The sequence below is a fragment of the Protopterus annectens genome, chromosome 1.part2 (genome assembly GCF_019279795.1).
Source record: "Protopterus annectens isolate FY-2018-M chromosome 1.part2, PAN1.0, whole genome shotgun sequence".
NCBI lineage: Eukaryota > Metazoa > Chordata > Ceratodontiformes > Protopteridae > Protopterus > Protopterus annectens.
In genome coordinates, this window is record NC_056727.1 from 1,037,558,336 (window position 1) to 1,037,586,264 (window position 27,929).

Consider the following 27,929-nt stretch of genomic DNA (forward strand, 5'->3'; position numbering starts at 1 on the left):
AAAAAAAATTCCACAATACATGAACAATGATAAACCATTGCATTAAGGTAACATGTTGGCATTATGCATGAGCACAGTCAAGTCAGTATGCAGACACCATCCATCAACCTAATACATCCACACACATACAGAGTATTTGGAAAGATGGGATGAATACAAAGTGAGATGAACATACACTCAGTAGTGTTTGTTTTACTGGAATATTAATGGTTATGTATTTTGCCTGTTATTATTATTACCATTATATGCTGGGTATGGTGAGGGACACAAAGGGTTGAGGGACACTATGATTGGGGATAGGGAGGGGACATTGGAGTCACATACCAATCAAGAAATCAAGCATTGGGACAGTGGGAATCTAGTCCTCACTCTCAGAATTGCCATCACAGTTGCCTTCCTCAACTTCTTCTTTGATTGCTTGATGTTTGGGGTTTTCCTGCATACCCACAAGCAACTTCTCCAAATGGGTGAGGCATGCACCAATGCTACTTTCTAAGACATCATGCAGCATGCCTGTCAGCTTCTAATGGTTGACATAAGCCCCCTTCCAGCAATACCCTGAAGGGTACCAATGCATCAGATGCCAGGGAAATACAACCTGATGTGAAGGCCTAGGTAGCGCAGGGGCTGCAGAGGCAGTACTGCCAGGTTGCATCCCAGATGTGCTGGGCATTGGTGTCGTAGCTGTTGGAGGGGTGGTAGGCTGAGCTTCACTGGTTGGACTACCTTCCTGTGCTGTAAATCATTTTATTTGTTGTCGGAAAATTATGACATCAGAACAATGTGATCACACATATAAAATTAAAAAAGAGGGATAAGGAGTGGAGTAAGAGAAAAAAAAATAGATGATTAGAACCATTATATGTCACATACAATAATTTGGTACAATAAAACATATTTTTACTTTTACAATAGCTATAGTTTTTCAAAATCAAAAATAGCATTGAAAACTGTACCCAATAATCCTTGCAATATACATGTATTCCATATACAATATGCTTTTAATGATAATACAGATTAAGTTACCAACAACATCTATGCCAATTTTGATTAAATCAATGTTAAGTATTTTATTACAATGTATTTTATAATAGTAGGATTTGAACTCACCAAACGTGATTACAGAATTACACTTCCTCCTACAATTACCTTGAGCTACAGAATAAAGTATGCATGTTTGCTTTTACAGTTAAGATATGAATGCTTAATTTGCTAGTACTGAATGAAAGAGCAATAATTTTAACAAAATAATGTTAATTTGTGCTGCATACAAAGCTCTTGCTTCTCTGAGTCCAAATGTTCAACCTGTGCCTCCCTATTCACTGAAATTTCCTGAGCAGCTGAAACACAGAGGAGTGAAAAAGGGACATGAAAGCATTATCCATACCAATCTTGGCTATGTCCAGCTTTCTACATCAGTTAATGTTGCTTTATCTGTATATTTATACAACTGTGGGATATCAGCAGTCTTAAGCTCATCCATCTAGTGGTTGAGTTGTGCTTGCTTATGCCATTTCAAGTCATTAAAATGAAGCCTGCTTTGGCCCCCAGTGCATGAAATGCCAGTCACACAGTAGACAGCCTTAGGTAGACTGTTTCAAGCCTCAGACATATATTGAAACCTGGTATAGTCCCCCTGCAGCAGCCTATGGCTGTAGTGCTTTACAATGAGTGCAATGAATATTCTTGACTCCCCAACACCCTGTTTTTGAGCCCTGAATTGGGCACCATCCTTCCCAGCTCCTGCACAGGCAGCCAACAACAGTTAATATTTTCCCGACAATTCATGATATCAGGTTTTACAGCCAATTCACAAATCCAAACAACTATGCCAACCACAAGTGGTGGCTGACACACTTGATCAGGGTAGTGTGGTTACTGTGGTTTCAGTGCCAGTTGACTCTGCCAATAGCCAAAGTGTGGGTAAGATGCCATACATGAGGGTTGCTAGGGGTGCTTTGAGGAGCCCTGTTGTCCACCCATCACCAGATACTGGCATGTCATTACATGCCACTTGATGTACATTTAGGGCCAGCATGGAGGGACAGGCACATTATACAAGTGCCTCCAAAGACATTGCTTAAGACTGTAGATGTGGCACACGCTGACATGTGTGACAGCCTCTGCCATGTCACCAATTAAGAGGATCAGATGAATGACATGATGGAATAAGCAGTGTCTGTGATGAAATGTCTGCTGGAAGGGGAACAGCATCTGTGTGGAGATAGGTCAGCATCATCATCTATTGTTGGTCATCTTGGCCATGCCCCAACATGCTCCCATAGTGGCATTACTTCCACTGCTCTGTCAGTGGTTAAGGTGTCCACATCCAGAGTTGGTAGACTTGAGGCCATGGCCCTGGGCATAGTCATAAAGAGAGCTTGTCTAGTAGACATTAGTCATGTTCAGGTGGCTGCAGCAGGACAGATGAACATGGTCATGGAGGTGCCAGTGCAACTCTTGTCAGAACCAGTTCTAGTGGTTCGGGTGGATATGATGAACTGTTACCTCTACCATGAATGGCTCACTCCTGTCTGATATGCCAGGATGTAGAGCCAGTACAGAGCTTGGTTGTGATCTTGCAGACACTGACAGACACATTAAAACTTGAGCGCCCATACAGACTCACACACACACACACACACACACACACACACGCACACACGCACACACACGCACACACACGCACACACACGCACACACACACGCACACACACGCACACACACGCACACACGCACACACACGCACACACATGCACACACACGCACACACACGCACATAACAGGTACAAAAGTCATTCCTGAGGCTTGCAGCTCATTCTGTCTCATTGGCCATTAGATAATTAGTTACATTCCTGTCTGCCTGACCTTCTTACTCACACTCACTACCCTTTGTGTCAGCCTTGACTTCCTGCCCTTCAAGCAACACCCTGTGCAAATGATGATAACTGTACCATTACCTTGTTTCTATTTTTTGGATTCAAGGATACATAAGTCTTTTGTCTGATGCACAGGGTAAATAGCTGACTGAGTGCTTACTATATATGTGGTTGTGATTCCCTTTTGAAAATAGTACTGCTTTCTTACAGGTTTTTGTCTTGTGTGTATCTTTAATGTATGAGGCCTATTAGTTGATGAAAGGCAGACATCTACTGACATAAGTCAGCCCTGTCACATATTGATGTCATTGCTGTAAAACGCACACACCTTCTTCTTAGGTACATAAACAAGTAACAGTATGCAGTGATCTGCCATACATTTGTGTTGTTACCCATTTATTTTCCTCTTCCAGATTCAACATTTACCTCGATAGTCATGCAGTTACAACTGTTGTAATTTGGGGCTGACCCTGTCTGATGCTATCAGTACACAGATATTACATTTGTAAGTAAAGGTTGTTAACATTGCCTGGCAATCAATTTTATTATACGCATTTGCATAGGATAAAAATTATAGCCCTTAGGTGGTCAGAAAGTGTGCTATACATTGCTTCTTCACCAGGGCAAGGGGATATTGTCAACACCTATGTCTACCTGAACCCACATTGGCTTGTGGTTCCCCTCTGACTCCTCACCTGCATGTGGTAGTGGTGACCTTGCCAATGGTGATGGAATATGTGTGCCCTTTCCCCTTGTGGCTCCTGTTACAGCTGTTTTCTCAGGACAACATTGTGTAGGTAGCATAGACAGTGAAATTTCAGCACAAATACTGGGATCATACTGCAGCCCCCCCCCCCCCCCACCCCCCACGATGTATGTAGGCACCAGAACTGTGACTTTAACAGCTTAAACACATGATCTATGATATGTCTTGTTTGAGTGTGAGCCCCATTATAGCATTCTTCCTTGGGTGTGTGTGCATTTCTGATGGGCATCATTGGCCATTATTTATTTATTATTTTACATTTGTTGACCAGGATTGTCTCACTGAGCTGAGGATCTATTTTGAAGCAGAGACCCGGGGAAAAAAGCTCCACAATATTACAATGTATTATATACATCAGGTTTATGTTTGAAAGACAAATGACTAGATAAAATATGATTTACAGAGAATAGTTGGCACAGATGAAAATCAGTCAAATACAATGTTCAGTAATTCACAACAGAAGATAGTCAACCTAAAGCAAATAATCAAATATCACAATCTTATTTTTCGACTGTTATAGTGTTATGCAGTAGCAGTAAACATGCAGGCTATAGTCATTTATAATATAACAGACCTAACAGTAGTGTTATACCAAGGGCCATAGTTTGACTTGTTAACTGTATGACATGCTTCATGTGCATACCCTGCATCTCCAGTAAATGACCTTGTGGGATATCCCTCCTGGAAAAACTCTAGTAGAGCTGTGAGTTGTGCCAGATATGGGAGTCATGGTAGCTGCTGGGGTTGCCAGTGCACACATTCAGCAAGATTCCCTTACCATTACACATGATCTGGCAGTTAATGGAGTGGAAGCCCTTTCTGTTTATGCAGACCCTTCCCTGTTCCCCCCCAGGTGGTGCTTTGATCTCAATGTGTGTGCAGTCTATGGCACCCAAAACTTCAGAGAGGTTTGCTATGGGGTAGAAATCATACACAGTTGTAGCTCTGTCCTCTGGGTATGGGAAAATGTATGTAGTCACTGGTATGCTGCCTCATAGCATTCAGGAATTGATGTAGGATCCTGGATGCTGATGCCTATGACACCCCCTGCACGCCTCCTGTTGATCTCTGGAAGGTTTCTGCAGCTAAAATTCTAAGTGCCTTAGTCTCCATAGGTATTGGTTCCCCTTGGTTTGCCTTTGCTCTAAGTAGAGGATGACAGAGGTTGCTGAGTTCCTATAGTTTGTCTCTATCCACCCTGTAGTGCCCTAGTATTTCCACCTCATGCAGACCATGAAAAGTTAAATGGGGTCTAAACACCCTTCTTTTTCTTCTTGACTGAGGTCTATCAGCAGCAACAACAGTATAGACTTGGGCCTGTTAAACATGCACATGCAGAAGAACAGCAGCAGCCCCTAAAATTCTCTCCATGTAGAGTAGTTTCTGTGGCTGTATTCTAATAGGTTTTAGAATTCGAGGTCAAAACTTGCACAAAGTATACACAATTGCTTTATAGCTTATTGAGTAGCTCCTCCATCTTGGATTGGTTGATTATTGTGAAATTCAGCTGCTTATGCTGTAATTAGCAAGCCACTATATTTACCAGGTCTGTGTGGCTCTAAATGCAATGTAGAGCTTCTTACTGTATTCAAATCAGTGTGCTACCATGTGTGTATCACACGGCTCTGTAGGGTTTACTGAATCCAGCTAAACATTGGTTAGAATGATGAATGCACTAAGTTTACCTCTGAACATGCCCCCACAAAAAATAAAAATTATATACACACATTTTTCCCTTTCAAAATTGCTTATTGCAAGTCATAACTAAACAGCTACTGTAAAATAGATTACAATACATGGCAGCCACCATGGTTTCCCCTTTTTACCTCAGAATACAGCATTAATAAAAAAAAAAAAAAAAAAAGAAATAAAACCTATAGCAATAATATACCCATGCAATGAAAAAATAAATAAATGTTCCAATAGCAGCACAGCCATGTTCACATTTTATCCAAAGCAGTACAACTTCTTAAAAACAACATTAAAAATAAATAAATAAATAAATAAATGTAATTAATTAACAAATAAAACACACACATTTCCTCTCAAAAATGCAAACTATCCATAAGTGGTTCCATCTGTAAAAGCAAACTATCCAGAAATAGCCACTATAACATTGATTAGTAATATACCAAGTAAACTGCAGCTACCTCTGAACATTGCCGAGACACACAGACACACACTCAGACTCACTTTTACCTTTAAAATTGCTGCTTACAAAATCATCTCAAAACAACCATTTATTTCTTCAAATAAGGTACAGCACACACCCCAAAAAAGAGAATTATATATAAACTTTTTACACCTACTTGCAAAGCCCAAAACAGCCAATACAGAATCAAATACTGTCCCCCTTTACTTCTAATCATTAAAATAAATAATTAAAAGACAATATTCTCACTAAAGTTAAAGACATAAATATTATTTGTACTTACCACTACAACCACAGTCTTTAATGGGCTGGCTTCCTGGATGTTTTCCCAGTGGTTTGGCTTGCTGGCTTGCTGGCTTGGCTTCCTCCGAAGGGGTTGGCTTGCTTGCTGAAGTGGCTTCTTCCCAGGGGACTGGCTTGCTGGCTGCCTGGAGTGGCTTTCTTGCTGGCTTACTTCTGGCTCCTTGATTGCTGAAAAAAAATCTAGTCCTTTTTAAAAAGGCTTTCTTCTGGCTGTATAAGTGCTAATAAAAAAGTGCTGTACAACTGTTGGCTTTGTAGGACTCTTCCTGCCATAATCTCCACCTCCTCATGAAATACAAACAATTGCTACATGAGTTTAAACATTCAAACCTAACAGGGAACAGCTCTGCCTGCAGGTCTTGGTTGGTGATGTAAGTGAATTGCCATTTCAAAGCTAGAAGTAAGGGTGGCTTTTCAACAGCAATTCAGCACTTCAACAAAGTGGAATTTTTTTAGTCCCACTGCTTTATCCAGCAAGCAACAGGCTCATTTGAGTCAGTCCATGAGTGTCTCATTGTTAATAGAACTGGTAGCAACCTTATCTCTCTCTATATCTATCTATCTATCTATCTATCTATCTATCTATCTATCTATCTATCTATCTATCTATCTATCTATCTATCTATCAATCTTTCTATCTGTCCATCTATATATACACACAGATACACACACAGTGATAAATAGACATATAGGAAGGTAGACATATAGACAGAGGCGGGGGACAAAGTGGTAGTGTTGATGTTTACTGCTTAGAACAAACTTCTTGCTAAGTTGTAAATCCACTTGGAATGTGATAGGAAGGGAGATAGTAAAACCAAACCCAATCAGAAGAGGAAAAAAGTGATACTTAATTGGATCTTACCTGACATCAAAAAAAATCAAGATTTTTTTGTGGTTATCCATGTACTACCACAAATTTATACCAAATTCACTGCTAGAGTATGCTGCTCAACTGACTTAACAAAGGAGTAGCCCATTAATATCAAATGGATGAAAGTGATGGATAAGACATTCACGAAATTCAAAGGAATAATGCATTCATAGTCTATCCTGGGAGGATCTCGGCTTCTGTAAACAATTCCCAATTAGCACGAATGCCTCTGATGTAGATTTAGGAGCAAAATGCACAAGATGATGATGACGATGAACAGCTAATTTGCTTTGGAATCAGTGGAATTCCTTTGTACATATTTTTACAATGCAGACTTTTTGAAAAACTGAGGTAGCAATGTGTTGGAAAGGAGGAGTTATACTTGGAGGAAATGACACAAGTTACGTGATATGTCAATAAATCTGGCACTTGCATTCATGTCGTTTAACTAGACATGGTTTGAATTGGAGCTTGAACTTTGAGTGGTTGTGAAATCAATGAGATTCTGAAGGAGGAGTTACCATAATTAGGTGTCAAGAGCAGAAAAGCCATTATCTGAGCTATGTAGTTGGTTAGTAGGGGTATGGAACGTGGGACCACCTCTTGCCTGCTTTATAAGGTTTTAGGTGGAGAGGTCATCATAAGTTCCACTCTGAGAGGAGAGAGGGTGTCATGATGTAGTGGTCTGAAAAGCAGGGAGTCCCAAAGAAGGAGGGCTCTGATTAATACTGATGGTCAGTCTGCTTTGGTTAGTGTGCAATACTGATGTTCATACTAAAGGGAATTGGTGATGGATCAATACATTTTGTTGAAAATGTCTGCGAAGTGGTTGAGTTTTTGACTAAAATGGTAGCAAACAAATGAAGGCTGTATTCAAGCTGTGCAAGCTGGGTGCTATTGCATATAGTTGCTCTGGTGGGATGTGAGAGGAAGTAAAACATTTTATTTTCCCAAAATTGTAGGGAGTGGATTTTAAGTCTGAGTTTTTGATTATGTTCTTAAAAGGTTAGGACAGGTCAAGCCAAATGTTTAGCTTTATATTTGAAGAGGTGGTTTCATTCAATTTGTTTTTCTTGGTATGTGATATATTGAGTGAGCTGGGGTGTCAAACAACAGGGATTTGTTTTATTTTTCCATCTTCCCTTATAGTCATTCTGACAGTCTCTGTGCTTGACATCTTACGCTACGTCTACTTGCATTCCAATTTACCCCTACTCCTAGTCTAATACCCAAATTTATACCAGGGCAAGCAAGGAACCTATGAGTATGCTGGGGGTCTGCTGTTCATCTACTAGCCTGGGTAGTTTATAAATGATATATCCACTTTCCCCACCCTCTCTCCTGTGCTCTTTGACACATGTCCAAGGACAACTACCCTCTTTGGACCACACCTCCCCTTACGGAGTGTTATCAATGAACACCCTGCTCCACCAGGATGGACAGACTCAACCCTCCTTGCCACTCCATCAGTTGCCTGAGGCACTAATCAAACCAGAGTCATCTTGGTCACAGGCAGGGCTTTATCTCTGTATGTCACTGGAGCAGCTGAGTTTGTTTTTTTATTAGGCCTTAGCTTAGGCCTTCACTCAGTAGGTCTGCCACTTGTGTTTTCTTCAGCCCTACAATGATATCTGGGCAGGAGTTCACAGCACCTTTGAGTAAAAATAATTATGTATTTAGAAGAGAGAAGCTGCTATCCTGTGAACAAAAGGCCGTTGTACCTATGCAATTTGCCTTGCCTATGAAGAAAACTCCTGAAAGTATCTTCCACACCTGTTGAACATATGCTACTTATGCTGTGAAGGTACTGAAGCTAAAGAAGAAACTGAAGATGTAACTGTAAGTAAAAAAGTTTTTTTTTTATTTCTAGTAATATGTGAATATTTCATGAAGTTAACTGCATATTGCACTTTAATGTAGTTCTGTACATTGGATTATGTTTACAAAAATATTCATAGACCCTTTAGAAATACTAGAGATGTTAAAGAAATTCTTTGATAATCTGTATAGTGCAGAGAAATAGGTTAACAAAGAAAATACACAAATGAAAATACATAGAGAATACTTAAATATGCTAAGGTGAAATAAAGATGAGACTCAAGAATTAATGGCTAAAATGGGAGAGGATGTGATACAAATGGTGATATATCATCAATCAGCAGGGAAGTCTCCAGGAATTGATTGCATTCGTATGGACATTTGGAAGCTGGGAGGAAAAAGGTGACAAAAGATTTAGAATGTCTTGTTTAACAATATTTTAAAAGGAGCGACAGTACCAGCATCTTGCTGTAGTAGCTCTCCTACTCATAAAGGGTAAATATCAACTTCACATAGACCACCGTCAATTCTGAACCATGTTTATAAAGTATTTATGTCTATATTAGCTAATAGAATGGCCAAAGTGTTGATAAATGAGATATATAAGGAACAATGTGGTTTTGTGGAGGGGAGGCAAATATTTGGTAACCTTAACAGGACATTGATGATTCAGAAAAAGGAGGGTGCAAACAGACCAGACTAAATGTTGTGGTTTTTGATAAAGGAAAGGCATTTGGTAGAATTAGTAGGATTTTAGGAGCACAGCAATGGCAACATTTGCATTACCTGATAGAATAATGGGGTTAGTCAGGAAGACATATGAAGGGTCAGTGGCTAGAGTCAAGGTGGGAGAGTTCCTCTCTGCCAAGCAGTGTTTGAACAGAGGAACAAGTGAGGAATGTCCTCTTTAGATTTGGTAGATTTTTGAGGCCCTGGATTCTCCTGGTGAGGAACCTCTGTGGTCTCTCCAGCTGCTGCATGTGCTTTGCGAGGTAAATGCTTGATTGGGCATTGTACTCAATAATGGGCCTTATAAGGGAAGAATATAGGGATGTTAGATGAGATACCCTTACTTATGAGGTGGGCCATGTAGAAAGCTCCATACAATGGAAGCAACATGGTGTTCAAAAGTCAGGTTGTTATCAATCTGGATGCCCAAATCTGTTATGACTAACTGCATGCTTAAGACATTGTTATTAATGTGATAATTGGTGGAGACATCACTCTCTCCATAGGGGAGATGACGACGATGCATTTTTTTGTATTCACCTTGAGGCGATGTTTCTGGCACCAGTCATTCGTTTGGGTGAGACCCTCTTGGAGGAGTTCCATTTCACTAGGGGAATTGATGAATGTGCCCAGCTTGCAATCATCTGCAAACTTGGTCAGCCATAGCCCACTGGTTTTGGCCTGCACCTGAGAAAAGTATATCCCTAATAACAGAGGCCCCAAGACCAGACCCTGGGGTATTCCACTCAATATGGGTCTACTGCTTGAGGTGTCTTCCCCTACTTTGACTAGGTAAGTTCTATCAGTGAGCCAGTTAGCTACCTATCTGGTAACATATGGTTTGATGCCTAGTTGAAAGAGTTTATCTATTATGCCCAAATGGGGAATAGTGTTGAAGGCTTTGGCCTGATCAAGGTAGGCAGTGTGCACTGCCTTCCCTTCATCCATGGCTTTGGTGACTGTCTCAAAAAAGTTGACCAAATTTAACAGACATGACCTCCCATTGATGAAGCCAAACTGTGTGGGATCAAGTGTTTGGAGGTCCATGATAATCTGTTCCATGGCCTTGCAGATTAGGCTAGTTAGGCTGATGGGTCTATAATTTTCCGGATCACCTTTGTGTAAAGGAATGACACTGGCTATCCGCCACTCAGCTGGAACAAAGCCGGTACTCAGGCTTTGGTTGAATAGGGCACCAAGTGGTACTGCAAGTTTCTGCCTAAGTTCATTTAGGATGCAGTCTGGGATATTATCAGGTCCCATGGAGGCTATATTTTTTTTGCTTTTGAGAGAGCAGTGATTACCTGATCCCTACGTATAAGGGGAAGGGGCAGGTACTGGGAATGTCCTGATTTACTGATGGGGGACAGAGGGGTGAAATTTTCACTGAATCTGCCAGCCAGCAAGTTTGTTATATCTACGGCATTTGTATATGTGATGTCCTTGACCACAAGTTCTGAACAGATCTGGGTGCTACCTTTGAGATTACGGATGTATGTGAAGAAGGCCTTATGATTGTCTCTAGTAAATGTGGCCAGTTTGGACTCAAAGTTTGCTTTGGAGTATTTCACTAGTGCTCTTATTTGCTTGTTTGGTATGCCTTTCATTCTGGTGTTCCTAGTTGGTCTGGATCAAAAGTGGGACATTTTATAGGACTAAAAAATGGAAGATATTTATCCTTTTCCATGTGTGATCTAAAGGCTGTTGAAAGTTTAGCGATGGGTCAAGCCATTTACCAAGGTATGTGAAGGAGCTGATGACTTGTTCAGTGGGGTGGGGAAGATGCTCATGGATGAGAAGATTTAGGGAGCTACTGAGGTGTTTGGGAGTGTCAGCAAAAAAACACAGTTTTAGTTTTACAAATGTTACAACTTTCCTTTTTGTTATTCAGTTCGTTGGTAAGCAAAAAGGAAGTCAGCTTGTAGTTACCTTCACATGCCAGAAGGGATCAGGTTTGAGTGAAATAACGCCATGTTGCCTGCATACAATAAGATAGGGAGATGTGGGAGTTTATTAATGATGATAGAAAAAAGAAGGGGAGCAAGAAGGTGATAGGGTATTTTGAAACTTAAAAGAGAAATGATATAACAACTTTTTTGAGTTTGATGGTCAGTTGTTTTTTCAATTAAAATGTACAGCCATGGGGGCAGCTTTTGCCCCCATGTATGCTAACATCATGATGGGATTATTTGAGACAGACTATCTATATCAACATAATTTCTTTAAAGGACATGTGATTAAATATTATAAATACATAGACAACCTCATTTGTATATGCAAAGGGGGTCAGGAAAAAGTTAACTGTTTCATGGAAGAGCTTCAAAAAATAGATTTTCATTACATTTTGATGGTGTCCAGATGGGCAATATGGTTAACTTTCTAGATATACATCTAGAAGGTGGAACAGATGGTAAAACAATAAGTAAAGTGCATAGGAAGTTCGAGGATGGAGCTCATTATTTGAATTCTCAGAGCTGTCACCCTCCCCATCTTATACAATCCTTACCTTATGGTAAGTTTCTTAGGGTGAAACGTTTATGTAACAATAGTGCTGAATTGAACAGTGAGCTGCATAGAACAGCTGAACTATTTATTAAGAGAGGATATTGCAAAAGTTTATTTCACACTTCATTGAACAAAGTAATGAGCAACACTCAAGTCAGGTCTAGTTATAATTTTGAGAAACAAGTGGTTAAATCTGCTTCTAGTTCTAGTGAGAACTTTAAGAAAATATATATGGTTACAACTTATGATTTGTTGTCAGAAGAAATAAAACAAACCATTAAACATCATTAGAATTTTTTGCTAAGGTTTAAGGAATTTTCAAATGTATTGTGTAAAACACCTATATTTTCATACCGTAAAGGTAAAAGTATTAAGAAAAGTATTAAGTGTATTTTAGTGCACTCTGTACTTGAGAGACCAGAAAGTAAGAGCTATATTAATCCTGATTTTATGGGTACTCTTCCCTGTGGAAGGTGCAATATATGTGAGTAGGACATTTAATAGCATCAATGGAATACATTTCAAAGTAAATGGCATATGTTCCTGTAATATAGAAGGAATTATATATGCACTTAAGTGTCCATGCGGCATGTTTTATGTTGGAAAAGTAAGAGGGCTTTCAAGCTTAGAGTTCAAGAACATGTCATGGACATTCAAAATGGTAAGCTTGAAAGCCCTCTTGCCATGCATTTTAAGGAATGCCACAATGGAAAGCCAGGGGGCTTGCAAAGTACTATCTTGGAGCAAGTTTATAATAATGAATATGGTGGTGCCATAAAGAAAAAAACTTTTACATAAAGAAACGTTCTTTATATTGAAGTTTGGTACTTTAACTGCTAAGAGCTATTAATGTTGAGTGCAATTGGAAGGTTTTAATGCAAATTATTTATTTTTAATTAATTGTATAATTGATTAATTGGTTTTATTATATAAACTTGAATGACTTACAGATTTGTATTTTCATTTGAAGGCTCAGGCCAAAGTGCTAGAGAGTTTTATTAAATGTGTTTCTGTGGAACTGATCCTGGACAGTTTGTTGTTTTACTATTGATACGTGTTTTTCGTTAGTTTTTTTTAGAAATAACACCATGTTGTCTCCATACAATAAGATAGGAAGATGTGGGAGTTTATTAATGATGATAGAAAAAAGAAGGGGAGCAAGAGTGGAGGATGGAAGATGATAGGGTATTTTGAAACTTAAAATAGAAATGATAGAACAGTCATTTTTGAACCGGGGAGCTGTACCTAGGCTGATTCCAATTTCAATTATTTAAAAGGATGTTATGGTCAGCCAGGTCAAAGACTCTAGTAAGGTCAATAAAGATAGCTCTGAGTAGGAGGCCTTTGTCTATAGAAAGGAGGATGTTGCCTGTAAGGGACCAGAGTGCAGTGGAGGTGCTCTGACAAACCAAAAACCCATGCTGTTTTGAGGATAAACAATAATACTGAGTAATGTATTGAAGGGTTTTATTATAAACTAATTTTTTGAGGATTTTTCCAAGGGATAGAAGATTAGAGATGGGTTGAAAATCAGCAGGGTGGGAGGGATTCATTTTCTGGGGGGATTAATAATGGCAGAGGTTACAAATATGAAGTAGAGGGGTGACTAAGAAGTCTCCAGAGTAAAATATTGTCAGGAGGTTTTCATACTTGTTACAACTTAAAGGTATAACAATCTCTATTCAAAATGTCAAGCATCCACCATTTAAAAAAATACAAAATCTTGTTATTAAGAGAATACAAACAAGAAACCCAAGCTTATTTAGACATGACAAAACTTTACTAAACATCTTTCAAGTGATACAGTAGCCCTGAAACTGAAGTCTCTCTGTCTCTCTATAGCTCCATAGCCAGTTTTAGGCACCAGCGAACCCTGCGGTCGCTGGGGGCCCCCTGTTCCCTGGGGGCCCCTACCCACAGCAAGTTATCTTATCCTGATATTTTGTCACATCTGTAAAACCAACAAAAGCTAGTGCAGCAGTCTTGCATACTTAATAAACTATGAGGGTAATAAATCTTATTTATATCTCCTTTAAAATTCAAAGATATTTCTGGTTGTAGTAACGGTGTTTTGTCAAGTAACAGGCATCAGAATGCCATTAAATATTTTACTACTGACATAGTGGCTTAGTTAAACCCTGCTTTTGGACATTTTCTCCACTAAAACTAACTACATAGCCAGCTTTTAGTCCCTGCAAAACCATGGCTGCAGGGGGCCCCCTTAATCATCTTTGTCTGTGTGGGCCCCACAAAAGCTGCTGTTGATTGGGGAAAAATGAGGAATGAAAAATGCATTAATTTCCTAATTATGCTCTTTAACATGAACAGGGCTGTGATATGACCCTGTTAGGTTGAAGATGATAATGAACATGAACAATATAAGCACTAGAAGGATCAGCAGCCCAGAGTGACTTACCTCAGTGCAAACTTTGGATTTTAAGAAGAGTTGATGCTTCCGATCATCAGGGATAGTTTCTCTTTCAGGTAGTTTTATAACTAATACCAGAACACCAGATACTATAACTCAATTTCTTTGCTTAAGAATTCAGTACAATCCCAAAAATAATAGAATAAATGCTCAGAATCATAAATATGTTTAAATATTTCTCTAATTCACTTAAAAAGTTACTAGAATAACATATTTTGCATCAACATCTATTTTTGGACAATAAGTATAAAACTCAGATGTCTGGATTAATTGACTGTTTGAAATCCTGAATGATTTACCAGCAAATCACTTTTTACGAAGGATAAAGCAAAAGTATGAACAAAATCAGGGAAATTCTGTGAAAGTAGGGACAATGACAAGTATGCATTACTCTTCAATGAGATAAATCCTACCCCTTCTGCTGTTTGACGACTGCTAAACAGCAGTGACTAATCTGGTGTGGCAGTACCAATGTTGCACAAGGCATTGCTGTTTGCTGAAATAAGTACATAACTATTACTGCTGTGGCTTATGCATGTTAGTGTTAGTGTGTGTGTGTGTGTGTGTGTGTGTGTGTGTGTGTGTGTGTGTGTGTGTGTGTGTGTGTTTGTGGTTTGGTGTGTGGGTGTGTGTGTGTGTAGGAATGTGTTTGTGGTTTGGTGTGTGTGTATGTAAAAAACATCACTAATTTTTATCTGTGCATGCACCCAATAATGCCAGGACACAGACATTATTCTTCTGTGCATCAGTAAAAGATGTACCTCACAAGTAATTATATTTCAAAAGTAAGACATAACATATATCACAGAACATTCAGACACTTAGATATTCTTGGAGTCTGGTTGCCCCCACTCACCAGACTGTCTAAATGGATAATGGGGACTCCCTTTATCATCCTTGACTCTGTGGGGGCCCCCACCAAAGCTGTTGCTTGTTGGAGAAAAATGTATCAATTTTCAGAATACGCTGTTTAACCTGAATGGTGCTGAGATATGACCCTTTTAGGATAAAGCTAATAATAGCCTCTGTTTACAACCACACCCATTCTAAAACCAGCCCTGCTCAAATGTGTGTGTGTACATAAAGCTGCTACGGGTTATCAGGGGCTAGAGATTGTGTGGATATTACATCTTTGATTTTCATCACAGTCAAACCTTAGAGGTGCGCACATGAAGTCATTATAGCTTGTGTTTGAGCCGCGGTCAGTGTTTCTCACAGACCTCAGAGGTGTACAAAGAAGGTTACTATAGCTTGTGTAAGAGAGGTGTACTGTCTAGGAGCAACAAATTTGAATATTACTGAAATCATTCTCACAATCACATACTAGGCACATATACATGTGGCTACCTTTGATGGCTGGGGTGAAGAACATGCTATGTATATGTATATCATCAGTCACTTGAAATATATGACAAAGGCAATTTAAATCTCTGCTTTCATCCCAGTCTAACACCAGAGGGATGCTTAGGCAGTGACTTGTCTTTTTTAGAGGGTTAGGGAGGTAGGCAGTATTTCCAGATAAGACTTAAATATTCTCACAACTACTGGCTTGTTAGTTTACTCTAAGCTACAATTTTGTCAGCTTTGAAAAGTAAGCCTTGGGCACAAATTATGCCTTGAAAGAAAAAAATAAGACTGAAATTCTTTTTTTCTTCATAATTTTATTTAGGCAACCATTAGAGTAAAATGTTGAGAAAATGCTCTAAAATGCATCCCAGACCATCTGTAAAGCTGTGGCTTCTTGGGCCCTGACTTGAGTTATTTCCTAAATGGTTATTACTGGGCTGTCTTGTTCAGGAAAGGTGTGTTGAAGGATGCAAGGAAAACTAAAGCTGAACCACAACAGTGAATTTCTTTCCTTAATCATAATTTCTATTCAAGCTATTATTGGATGAAAAGGTTGTGTAAAATGCACTTCAGAGCATATAGAAAGTTATGGCTTCTTGAAAAGCTTAGAGTAAGGCAAAATGTGAGGAAAGGAAGAAAAAGTAACGTGGATGGTATGGGGTGCCCAAAGAAGAAGGATTCAGAGGTGAGGACTGGAGGGTGTGTGTGTGTGGGGGGGTGTTGAAATGTAGGTCCAGTCATCATTTCACTTTAAGTCCAGACCTGTACATAGACTTGTTGCAATGTATCACTGTTGCAACTAAGTGCCAGTAACTTTAACTGCCCCTTTGTTAGACAGCTCAACATAGTGAAAGTGTGATACATAGGCCTGTTGTAATGTGAAAGCTTGTAGCTGCAGGTCTGTCTGTGGATACTACTCCTAAAAGTTTGCAGCATGAAATAAAGGGTTGCTTAGTATGGATGGCATTGTTAGGATGATACTTATACTGGAAGTGCCTAGGGGGCCCCCAACTTGACATTTGCTGGGGGCCCCCAAAATGCTAACACCGGCCCTGTATAGCTCTTTTTCACTTTCAAGATTAATTAATAAGGACACAGTCCAGGTAGATACATTAGCCTTTCTTTTATTATTCTGGACAGATGAGTCAAAAAATGAAAAGAGAAGCAGGAACTGCAGAGCAAAACATATTGTACATAAAATAATAATGACAACAAATTCTATCACATGCTGAAATTTGATTTTTTTTCATGATATAAATTGCAGGGATGATCTCTACATTAATATGTAGCATAGAATGACATGATGTGTAACCATTAATTTTTACTATATATTCATACTAGAAGCTGAATGGAATGCAAAGTCAGTATCATAAAGACAGCAGATAGAAATGATACTATTCAGTGACATCTGACCCCAGGTACATGTTTCATAGGGTTGCACCATTATGGACATTCAATTCAAATCCTTTGGCTGTTTGCATACAAGGCTGATTACAAAAGCCAAACTGGAAACTAGCAAGAAAATTATTTGTAGCTCTTTAATCCATTAGCTGGTTAAGAATGGCTTCCTATAATATTTTTAATAAAATAATAAATTCAAACCAGCCCAAAAGTTGAAAATGTTGAAACACAGGTGCCCAGTAGGAAGGTAATTGGAATAAAGAAGCTAAACCAAGACAAAGTAAAATCTTCTTTTTTAATACAAAATGGTAAACACTTTCACAATGGTAACCACTGCTTCATCAGACGGTTCATTCAAACAGCAACAGCACTTAAATACTTTAATTCATTACTAGAACAACCAGTCCTACCACTCAAAGTTAATTCAGTCCTCAGCAATCAATTAATTACTATGATTACATTTTGCCCTTAGTTAATTGCTGAAGTCAGAAAAACTATTTAAAAACCACATTCTCAAAATGTAAAGACAAAAACATGTGGATAAATATAAATAAAATACATAAAAAAATCAATGAATAAATACATATACTCATGTTCCCCAATTAGTAACTGCTTATGTGCATAGATATAAGCAAGACAATATTTATAAAAAAATATATAAAAATATAAGCAGTACACACTCAACAACTTAATACATATATTCTGCCTAATAATTGCACATGTTGTCCACCTAGTAAATACATATGCTTTAATACATACATCTCAACAAATGCTTGTCTTTAATGATATCTATACTAGAAGCAGCTCAAAAAATGCTGTCATATTGACCCAAAGCCCTGCATGTGTTTATGTAGTCTTCTCTTGTTAAAACAGCATTATTATTTTTTTATTTTATTTTAACCTTCTAGATTTTAGCACTGGCTTCAATGCAACACTATCATTCAAACCCAAACATCTGTGTGCTCCTAAATGCAAAATCCATTTTAATATTTTCAGTAGTATTGACTATGTCCCCCATCCTACTGCTGACATTCTGAATGTGTAAAACCAGAAACAAAAATATATGGTCACCCCCCTTATCTAATGTATGCTTAGCCAAAGCACTATACAGTTTCCCTTTTCTAGTGCAGTAAACGTGATCCCTTATCCGTTCCCTAAGGTGATGGTTAGTTTTGCCAACATAGAAATGGAAACATGTTGTGCAGTGAGCTACACACACTACATTCTTAGTATTGCAATCAGCAGAATTCCTTAGCTCCCATAGACGCCCTGTTTCAGGGTGCTGAAAAAACCTTGATTCATCTATATAAATGCACTGTGTACATTTTCCACATCTATGGGTACCATTCACTGTGCTATCCATCTGAGCAGGTGTCCTTGGATAGCAAAGCTGCTGTTTCAGATTTTTCTTATTTCTAAATGCAAAATGTGGTTGTCCACCCACTATGTTGGTGGTATCCTCATCTACTAACAACATATGTCAATTTTGTCATATGATGGTTTCAAACCTTTTCACATCTCTTGTATATGGTAAAACCATCGGAATGTATGGTAATACACTATTCCTGATACCTACCCTGTCACTACCTGCTCTATCAGAGTAGTAGGGCTAAGCTTTACCTTTCCTTTCTTTGTGTACATTATGGTACACCTAATCATTTTCATGTTCACTATACCCCCTATTAATGAAACCTGTTCTTAGCTTAGTTAACTCATTTCTATACACTTCCTCTTGACAACATAGGCGTGATGTCCTCATTGCCTGACCTCTGATTATGTTAGGAAAAAGCTTAGGGTTATGCATACTGTTTCTGTGTAGAAAGATGGTCTGTAACTTTGATTCCTATGTAGTTTCGTATACCATTGGTTATTTTCTCTGTATATGGTAATGCCCAGGAAGTCTAAACAAATCTCAGAACAGTTCATCGTAAACTTTAAAAAGTCACTAGTAGTATTTAGGTATGCATACAGGGATTTAAGTTGTTCACCATCACCTTTCCAAAAATAAAAAGATCATCTATGAAATGCCTATAAAAGCCTATTTGGGGATTACGTAACAGATGTTCATATTCCCAGTTAACCATAACCAGGTTTACATATGTGTTGGCACAACTTGTGCTCATGGCAACCCCTGACAACTGCTTATAGCATATGCCATTGAATATAAATATATCGTGGTCTAGTACCAATTCTAGTAACATACAAAGTCTATCTTTATATTAGAGAACTTTCCCCTGCCTTGTCAACACTGATTTCACCATGCTTATCCCCTGGTCATTGGGTGTACTTGTAAATAAATACACTACATCTAGTGTAGCCAGCATCCCTGTATCTGCTGTTCCCATTTGCTTCACTGCCCCATAAAGGTGCACTAAAAACTGTTATGTGTCTTACAAGACATATGCATATTCATTGAGAACTGTCTTGAATTCCTTATCCAGGTATGTAGAGATGGGTTCTGTTAGCCATCCTGCCCCTGCCACTATAGGTCTAAATTTTGGGGTTATATGGGTCTTTCTGTATCTTGGGAAGGCCATGGATTTGAGGTATGAGTGGATTTTCAAAAGTGAAATAATTAAAAAGATCTTTACTTAATAGTTCCATACATATGCATTCATATAAGGTACTAGCAATCTGTTCACTCATTTCAAACACAATTGTTGTTGGTACTTCAGCATATACATTTGGATCCAATAACATTTCTTGCATAGCTGTATTATAAAAGTCAGCATTCAATATCATCACTGGTCCCCCTTTGTCAGCGGGTCATAAACAAATTAATCAACATCCAGGAGGGAGTGTCCTTTCACCAAATGAGGCACATTCCATTTAGTCTACGCCGATGGAAGTGCCATTGTCATCGGCAAACAATGATAAGGCAACAACTGCCTCCACAACTACAGCCGTGGTAAGAGAGAAGATTAATATGGAAGCAGAACAACAACAGTTTTTTCCTGTTCTACCCCTACCTTTTTGAGCAGGGAGGAGAAAATCTGTGGAACAGGACATTTACAGGGGCCAGAAACAGAAAGAGGCACCAGGTCAGTTACAAACTCACACTTTGAAGAAAATGTGGGGGTATGGGCAGGAGAGTTAATATGGAATATTTCTAAATATGAACTGTCTGCAGCTGAGACTTCTTCATTAACAGAGGTTTAAATTTTATACCTTCAACTAAAATGGACATTAGTGAATTTCTGTTATGTGAATTTATGTTCATATGTTTACTAGAAATGTAACATTGAAAAAACAATTTGGAAATGGCAATGAGGCAAGGAATGTTCAGTTTAAGAAAAACAGTCTGTATGTACCAATATTGTCGCATAACATATAAACATTATTAAAAGCTTGTGGAAATGCCATTTATAACACAGGAAACAATAGTTTTTTTAGAAGAAGGAAAGTATAATTTGACAAAGAGTGAGCACAAAGCATTGTGTGTCTTGCAGACTAATGATAGCATAGTTATAAGACCCGCTGACAAAGGGGGACCAGTGGTGATACTGAATGCTGACTTTTATAATACAGCTATGCAAGAAATGTTATTGGATCCAAATGTATATGCTGAAGTACCAACAACAATTGTGTTTGAAATGAGTGAACAAATTGCTAGTACCTTATATGAATACATGTGTATGGAACTATTAAGTAAAGATCTTTTTAATTATTTCACTGTTGACCCATTATAGAGTACAACACCCCTTTTGGTATGCACCTCACAAGACACCTACAACAACTGGAAAGGCCACAGAAATACCTCACAAAGAGGATTACTGGCCTCAAACAGATGCCCTACGCAGACCATCTCAAAAAACTCCAGCTTTATTCCGTCGCATATCGCCTACTCAGAGGTGATCTCTGCCTAACATACAAAGCTATGTCAAACCCAGAGCTGTTGGACATGCTCCACTTAAAGAAGTCCAAATCCCTCCGAGCTACATGCTCTAAGGACCTAAACCTTGTTACCACAATAAACAGAACATGCCAGAGAGATAGATTCCTGTCCCAGAGACTTCCCATACTCTGGAATAAACTACCTATCTATATCAAACAAAGCTCCTCATTAGTACTGTTCAACAAAAATCTTGATGATTGGATGGGAAATGGGAAATTCATCCCGGGGATCACTTCTGTGGCTCTGCTTGACAGTGGCACAGGAAAATAATTTTCTTGGGTGGCAAAAGCCAGAGTACCTTTTTGGCTGAGCTTGTATAGGCCCTAGGACTAATAGCCTAGTACCTACCTATGAACCTATGAAAATCCTCTCATACCTCAAATCCATGGCCTCTCCAAGATACAGAAAGATCCATATAACCAAAAATTTAGACCTATAGTAGCAGGGGCAGGATGGCTAACAGAACCCATTTCTATATACATGGATAAGGAATTGAAGACAGCACTCAATGAATATGCATATGTCTTGAAAGACACAGAACAGTTTCAGTGGACCTTTATGGAGCAGTGAAGCAAATGGGAACAGCAGATACAGTAATGCTGGCCACACTAGATGTAGTGTCTTTATTTACAAGTATACCAAATAACCAGGGGATAAATATGGTAAAATCAGTGTTGACAAGGCAGGGAAAGTTCTATAATACTAAGATAGACTTTCTCTGTATGTTACTAGAATGGGTACTAGAGCATATCATATTTATGTTCAATGGCATATGCTATAAGCAGTTGTCAGGGGTTGCCATGGGCACAAATTGTGCCAACACATATGCAAACCTGGTTATGGTTAACTGGGAATATGAACATCTGTTAGGTAATCCCCAAATAGCCTTTTATAGGCATTTCATAGATGATCTTTTTATTTTTTGGAAAGGTGATGGTGAACAACTTAAATCCCTGTATGCATACCTAAATACTACTAGTGACTTTTTAAAGTTTACGATGAACTGTTCTGAGATGAGTTTAGACTTCCTGGACATTACTATATACAGAGAAAATGACCAATGGTCTAGGAAATTACATAGGAAACAATGTTACAGACCATCTTTTTCACACAGAAACAGTATGCATAACCCTAAGCTTTTTCCTAACATAATCAGAGGTCAGGCAATGAGGACATCACGCCTATGTTGTCAAGAGGAAGTGTATAGAATTGTTAACTAAACTAAGAACAGGTTTCATTAATAGGGGGTATAGTGAACATGAAATTGATAAGGTGTACCATAATGTACACAAAGAAAGGAAAGGTAAAGCTAAGCCCTACTACTCTGATAGAGCAGGTAGTGACAGGGTAGGTATCAGGAATAGTGTATTAACACACATTCCAATGGTTTTATCATATACAAGAGATGTGAAAAGGTTTGAAACCATCATATGACAAAATTGACATATGTTGTTAGTAGATGAGGATACCACCAACATAGTGGGTGGACAACCACATTTTTAATTTAGAAATAAGAAAAACCTGAAACAGCAGCTTTGCTATCCAAGGACACCTGCTCTGATGGATAGCACAGTGAATGGTAACCATTGATGTGGAAAATGTACACAGTGCATTTATATAGATGAATCAAGGTTTTTTAAGCACCCTGAAACAGGGCATCTAAGGGATCTAAGGAATTCTGCTGATTGCAATACTAAGAATGTAGAGTATATAGCTCACTGCACAGCATCTTTCCATTTCTATGTTGGCAAAACTAACCATCACCTTAGGGAACGGATAAGGGATCACGTTTACTGCACTAGAAAAGGGAAACTGTATAGTGCTTTGGCTAAGCATACATTAGATAAGGGGGGTGACCATATATTTTTGTTTCAGGTTTTACACATTCAGAATGTCAGCAATAGGATGGAGGACATAGTCAATACTACCGAAAATATGGAAGTAAAATGGATTTTGCATTTAGGAGCACACAGATGTTTGGGTTTGAATGATAGTGTTGCATTGAAGCCAGTGCAAAAATCTAGAAGGTTAAAATAAAATAAAAAATAATAATACTGTTTTAACAAGAGAAGACTACATAAACACATGCAGGGCTTTGGGTCAATATGACAGCATTTCTTGAGCTGCTTCTAGTATAGATATCATTAAAGACAAGCATTTGTTGAGATGTATGTATTAAAGCATATGTATTTACTAGGTGGACAACATGTGCATTTATTAGGCAGAATATATGTATTAAGTTGTTGAGTGTGTACTGCATATACTTTTATATATATATATATATATATATATATATATATATATATATATATATATATATATATATATATATTTATGGGTCTACTTCTATTCGCTGACATCCCATTTCACTGAAACCCATTTCGCTGACAGCCCCATTTCATAGACAAAAGTAATCAGGGCAAAAACCTGGGATTTGCCCCCCTCCCCACTGTTGTGCAACTGTGGAGTTGTAATATATAGCTGGGGGGGGTGTGGGGGGCACAGCCCCACATTGAGTGGGGGGGGGCAAAGCCCCCCACCTTGAAAGTTTGTCTATGAAATGAGCTGTCAACAAAATGGGTTTCAGTGAAATGGGATGTCAGCGAATAGAAGTAGACCCATATATATATATATATATATATATATATATATATATATATATATATATATATATATATTTTTTTATGCTTATCTTCTTCCTCTTCTTCTTTTGGCTGCTCCCGTTAGGGGCCGCCACAGCTGATCAACTGTGTCCATTTCTTCCTGCCCTCTGCATCTGGCTCTGTCACAACAACCACCTGCATGTCCTCTCTCACCACATCCATAAACCTTATCTTAGGCCTTCCTTTTTTCCTGTTACCTGGCAGCTTCATCCTTAGCATCTTTTTCCCAATATACTCTGCATCACTCCTCAGCACATGTCCAAACCAATGTAATCGTGCCTCTCTGGCTTTGTCTCCAAACCTTCCAACCTGGGCTGACCCTCTAATATACTTATTCCTAATCCTGTCCATCTTCATCACACCCAGTGCAAATCTTAACATCTTCAACTCTGCCATGTCAAGCTCTGACTCCTGCTCCAACCCATATAGCATAGCTGGTCTCACTATCCTCTTGTAGACCTTCCCTTTCACTCTTACTGGTACTTGTCTGTCACAAATCACTCCGGACACTCTTCTCCACCCACTCCACCCTGCCTGTACTCTCTTCTTCACCTCTCTTCCGCACTCACCATTACTCTGAACTGTTGATCCCAAGTACTTAAACTCATCCACCTTCACCACCTCTATTACCTGCATCCTAACCATTCCTCTATCCTCCCTCTCATTCACACACATATATTCTGTCTTAGTCCTGCTGACCTATATATCTATGCACATAAGTAGTTACTAAATGGGAAACATGAGTATATGCATTTATTCATTGACTTTTTATGTATTTTATTTATATTTATCCACATGTCCTTGTCTTTACATTTTGTGCATGTGGTTTTTAAACAGAGTTTTTCTGACTTCAGCAATTAACTAAGGGCAAAACATAACCATAGTAATTAATTGATTGCTGAGTGCCGAATTAACTTTGAGTGGTAGGATTGGTTGTTCTAGTAATGAATTAAAGTATTTGAGTGCTGTTGCTGTTTGAATGAACTGTCTGATGAAGCAATGGTTATCATTGCGAAAGCGCTCACCATTTTGTATTAAAAAAGAAGATTCTGCTTTGTTGTGGTTCAGCTTCTTTATTTCAGCTACCTTCCTTCTGTGCACCTGTGTTTTAACATTTTAATAAAAGCATTAACAATAATGGGCAGCCATGGTGGTGCAGTGGTTAGTGTTGGCACTTCACGGCAAGAGGTTCTCCAGTTCAATTCTCAGCTGGGGGGCCTTCTGTGCAGAGTCTGCATGTCCTTCCTGTAGTCGCATGGGTTTGCTCCAGTTTCCTCCCAAAGACATGCTGTAGGTGGATTGGACACTCTAAACTGGTCCTAGGTGTGAGTGTGGGCATGTGTGTGCCTTCTGTGGAAGGTTGGGTGCTGGGCTGTCAACTCAACACTGTAAAACTCCACTACCAAACACAAGCAGACAGGTGATCTGCTGTGGCAACCTCTAACTGGGAAAAAGCCAGAAGAATAAAAGCATCAACAATACTATTCATCTGGAGTTAATCTGTTATAATCACCTTGGTTAATACTTCCCTAAGAATGTGTTTTCCCCTCAGTTACAAGTAGCACTGGCATATAAGTCTTTTTTCCAAGTCACTAGTAAGCGGTCTCAGTATTGTGGGTGAAGAGTGTAAAAATGGTTGTTGTACATGCTTTATATTTTAATGAAATTCTACAAAATGTAGAGCTGTGCCATTTAAAATTACAAAAGGCCATGTAAAGCTATATTTTAAAGTTGCAAATGTTTGCTCTTCAGGGACTGTAGAGCACTTTCCTGACTTAAGTTAACACTTTCTATAGAAAACATTTTTGAAATCTAGAATGTGTTTATTTCTTTACTTACTGGTTGTTTATAGGGTGGGTGGGCTGGTCTAGTGACCCTTTTCAGCCATGATCCAGACTGACTGAGCAATTATGCAAACTAAAAGGAGCATCTAATACAGATAATAACATGATTGCACTTAAGCAGATAGCAGCACAACTGGTGGTAAAGGATTGCAATACAATGTAATGCATACTCTGTAAATTCAAGTTTCAAGAACTGTGCTTACATAGAAAAGGTAATAGGGACAATATTAATTTATTTACCAGGAAGGTCTAACTAGGACCAAGCCAATTTTCAATAGTGGCTGAGTGAGAAATGCTCCAGACACATGTCTTTGTATCACGGGAGGAGACTGCAGCAGCCAGAGAAAACCCATACGAATGCAAGAAGGTCATGCAGACTCTGCACAGAAGGCACCCCAGCTAAGACCTGAACCAGCTAGCTTCTTGCTGTAAGGTGACAGCATTAACCACTGCACCACTGCACTGTCTAAAATAACATAATAAGCAGAATAGTATTCTATATACATTACATACAGAAATGCTGCTCTATGTTGAAGAAGACAGAGAGAAGATGGTGTTATACTGCATGCAGTATATATACTTAAGCATTGCATTGTAGTATGTAGTCAGCCATTGTCTGTAAAACACATTGCTTCATTATTTAGCTGCATCCACAAAATGTAAAGTCATTCCATACAGATAACGATCTGATTTCTGTAGGAAGCTGATTCCATGTAGCAAGCAGCCAAACAGTAGAGATGGCATTTTCCTGCATTGTAATTTTGACATGTGAATGGAAGAGTGTGATAAAGTTTTCCTGTAAATACCTCAAGGAATAAGCATGCTCTTATAATGGTAGTTTTCTCTTAACAGGCAGGCAGTAACTATTCTCACGAATGTTGGAAAGGAGTGAGCACAAGACAAAAAGTAGCCTTGTTAGTAACAGAGTGCCACCTTATACCCTTTATGAAGCTAAAATAATGGCCATATGAGTCAGCTAACAGTGCAAATCTGAAAAATTCTGTTTTCTACCATTGGAACTCTTTGTGTATTGTCTGATGACTGTGAGGTAAGTAATTGCAATCCATATACTATTTTAATGAGAAACACATTTTACAAAATGTCCAGTTTTGCTTTTGTTGAGTGGTAGTTAGAAATCTTGTAGCATAACTTAATTTGAGTCATTAATTTTCAAAAGACGTTCTCAGTACGAGATAAGAATGTTAAAGAAGAGTTTAATGTGAGGCCTGGGTATTTGTCTTAAGAGGCATTTAGAATGGCATTACCATGAAAATTAGTCACTGCAAATGTATGTAGAATACATTTAACAATTACAAAAAAGCCATTACACTAATCTGTAAGTTAATAAAAATGACTTTAAATGTTTAGAAATACAAAATGATATGCCGTCTCAAATCAATGTATCTTGTCATCTGTGTATCATAAAATTCAAAAGTAAGAAATGAAGATAATATACCCATTACTAGAAGAATTGAATGACACTTTGCTGTCCACAACTCAGTACTTCCATCTTTTAGACTGAGGCAATCAAGAGTCATTCCCCTGGATTTACTAAACTTCCATGCAGGACTAATCTAGTCCCGCACGGAAGCAGCAGTTTAAGAGGAGAACTGCAGCGCGCCATGCATATTAATGAAGGCGCGCTACCTGAACTTCTAATGCTACAAGGAGCGTGGACGAGTGCAGGGGGCATGTCTGAGAGCAGACCTCTCAGAATAAACATGCCTCTACAAAGTAGAACAGAAGAATGTGTAAATAAATGAGCAAGACTGCTCACAAGTGTTCGCATATCCCCACCAACAGCCCCCATGTGTTCAACAGCAACAGTACAGTCAAATAAAACAAAGAAACCCTATTATTTAATTTTTTTAAAAACCCAGAGTACAGCTAACTGTAGGTGCGTGGGTATGCCCATCGCTTAGCTATGGTTAAAGCAGCTGAAAAGGCTGAAGAGGATAACAAGGAATATATATGCAAATGAAGCAGTACATCAATAGTGTAGTGGTTAGAGTATCCACCTACTGACCAGGCATTCCGGGTTTGAGTCCAACAGTAGCATCTATCATTTTCCATGTGAAATCTGTATATGAACATTTATTTACATATTTTTGCCATATAACCTACATAATAACATTTAAATGTGAACTGGAGTACTGCATTAAATACACACGTGAAGTGTCAGTGTCATAATGAATAAGGCACTAGGGTTAAGCAGAAATAAACAGTAGTAAGCATGTTTAAGTGCGTTTGCATGGGGGTAAGCATTGCCTGCATAGATTAAGCAATGTAGAAGCTAACTGAGTGTAAGAAACTATAACCAGAGGTTAG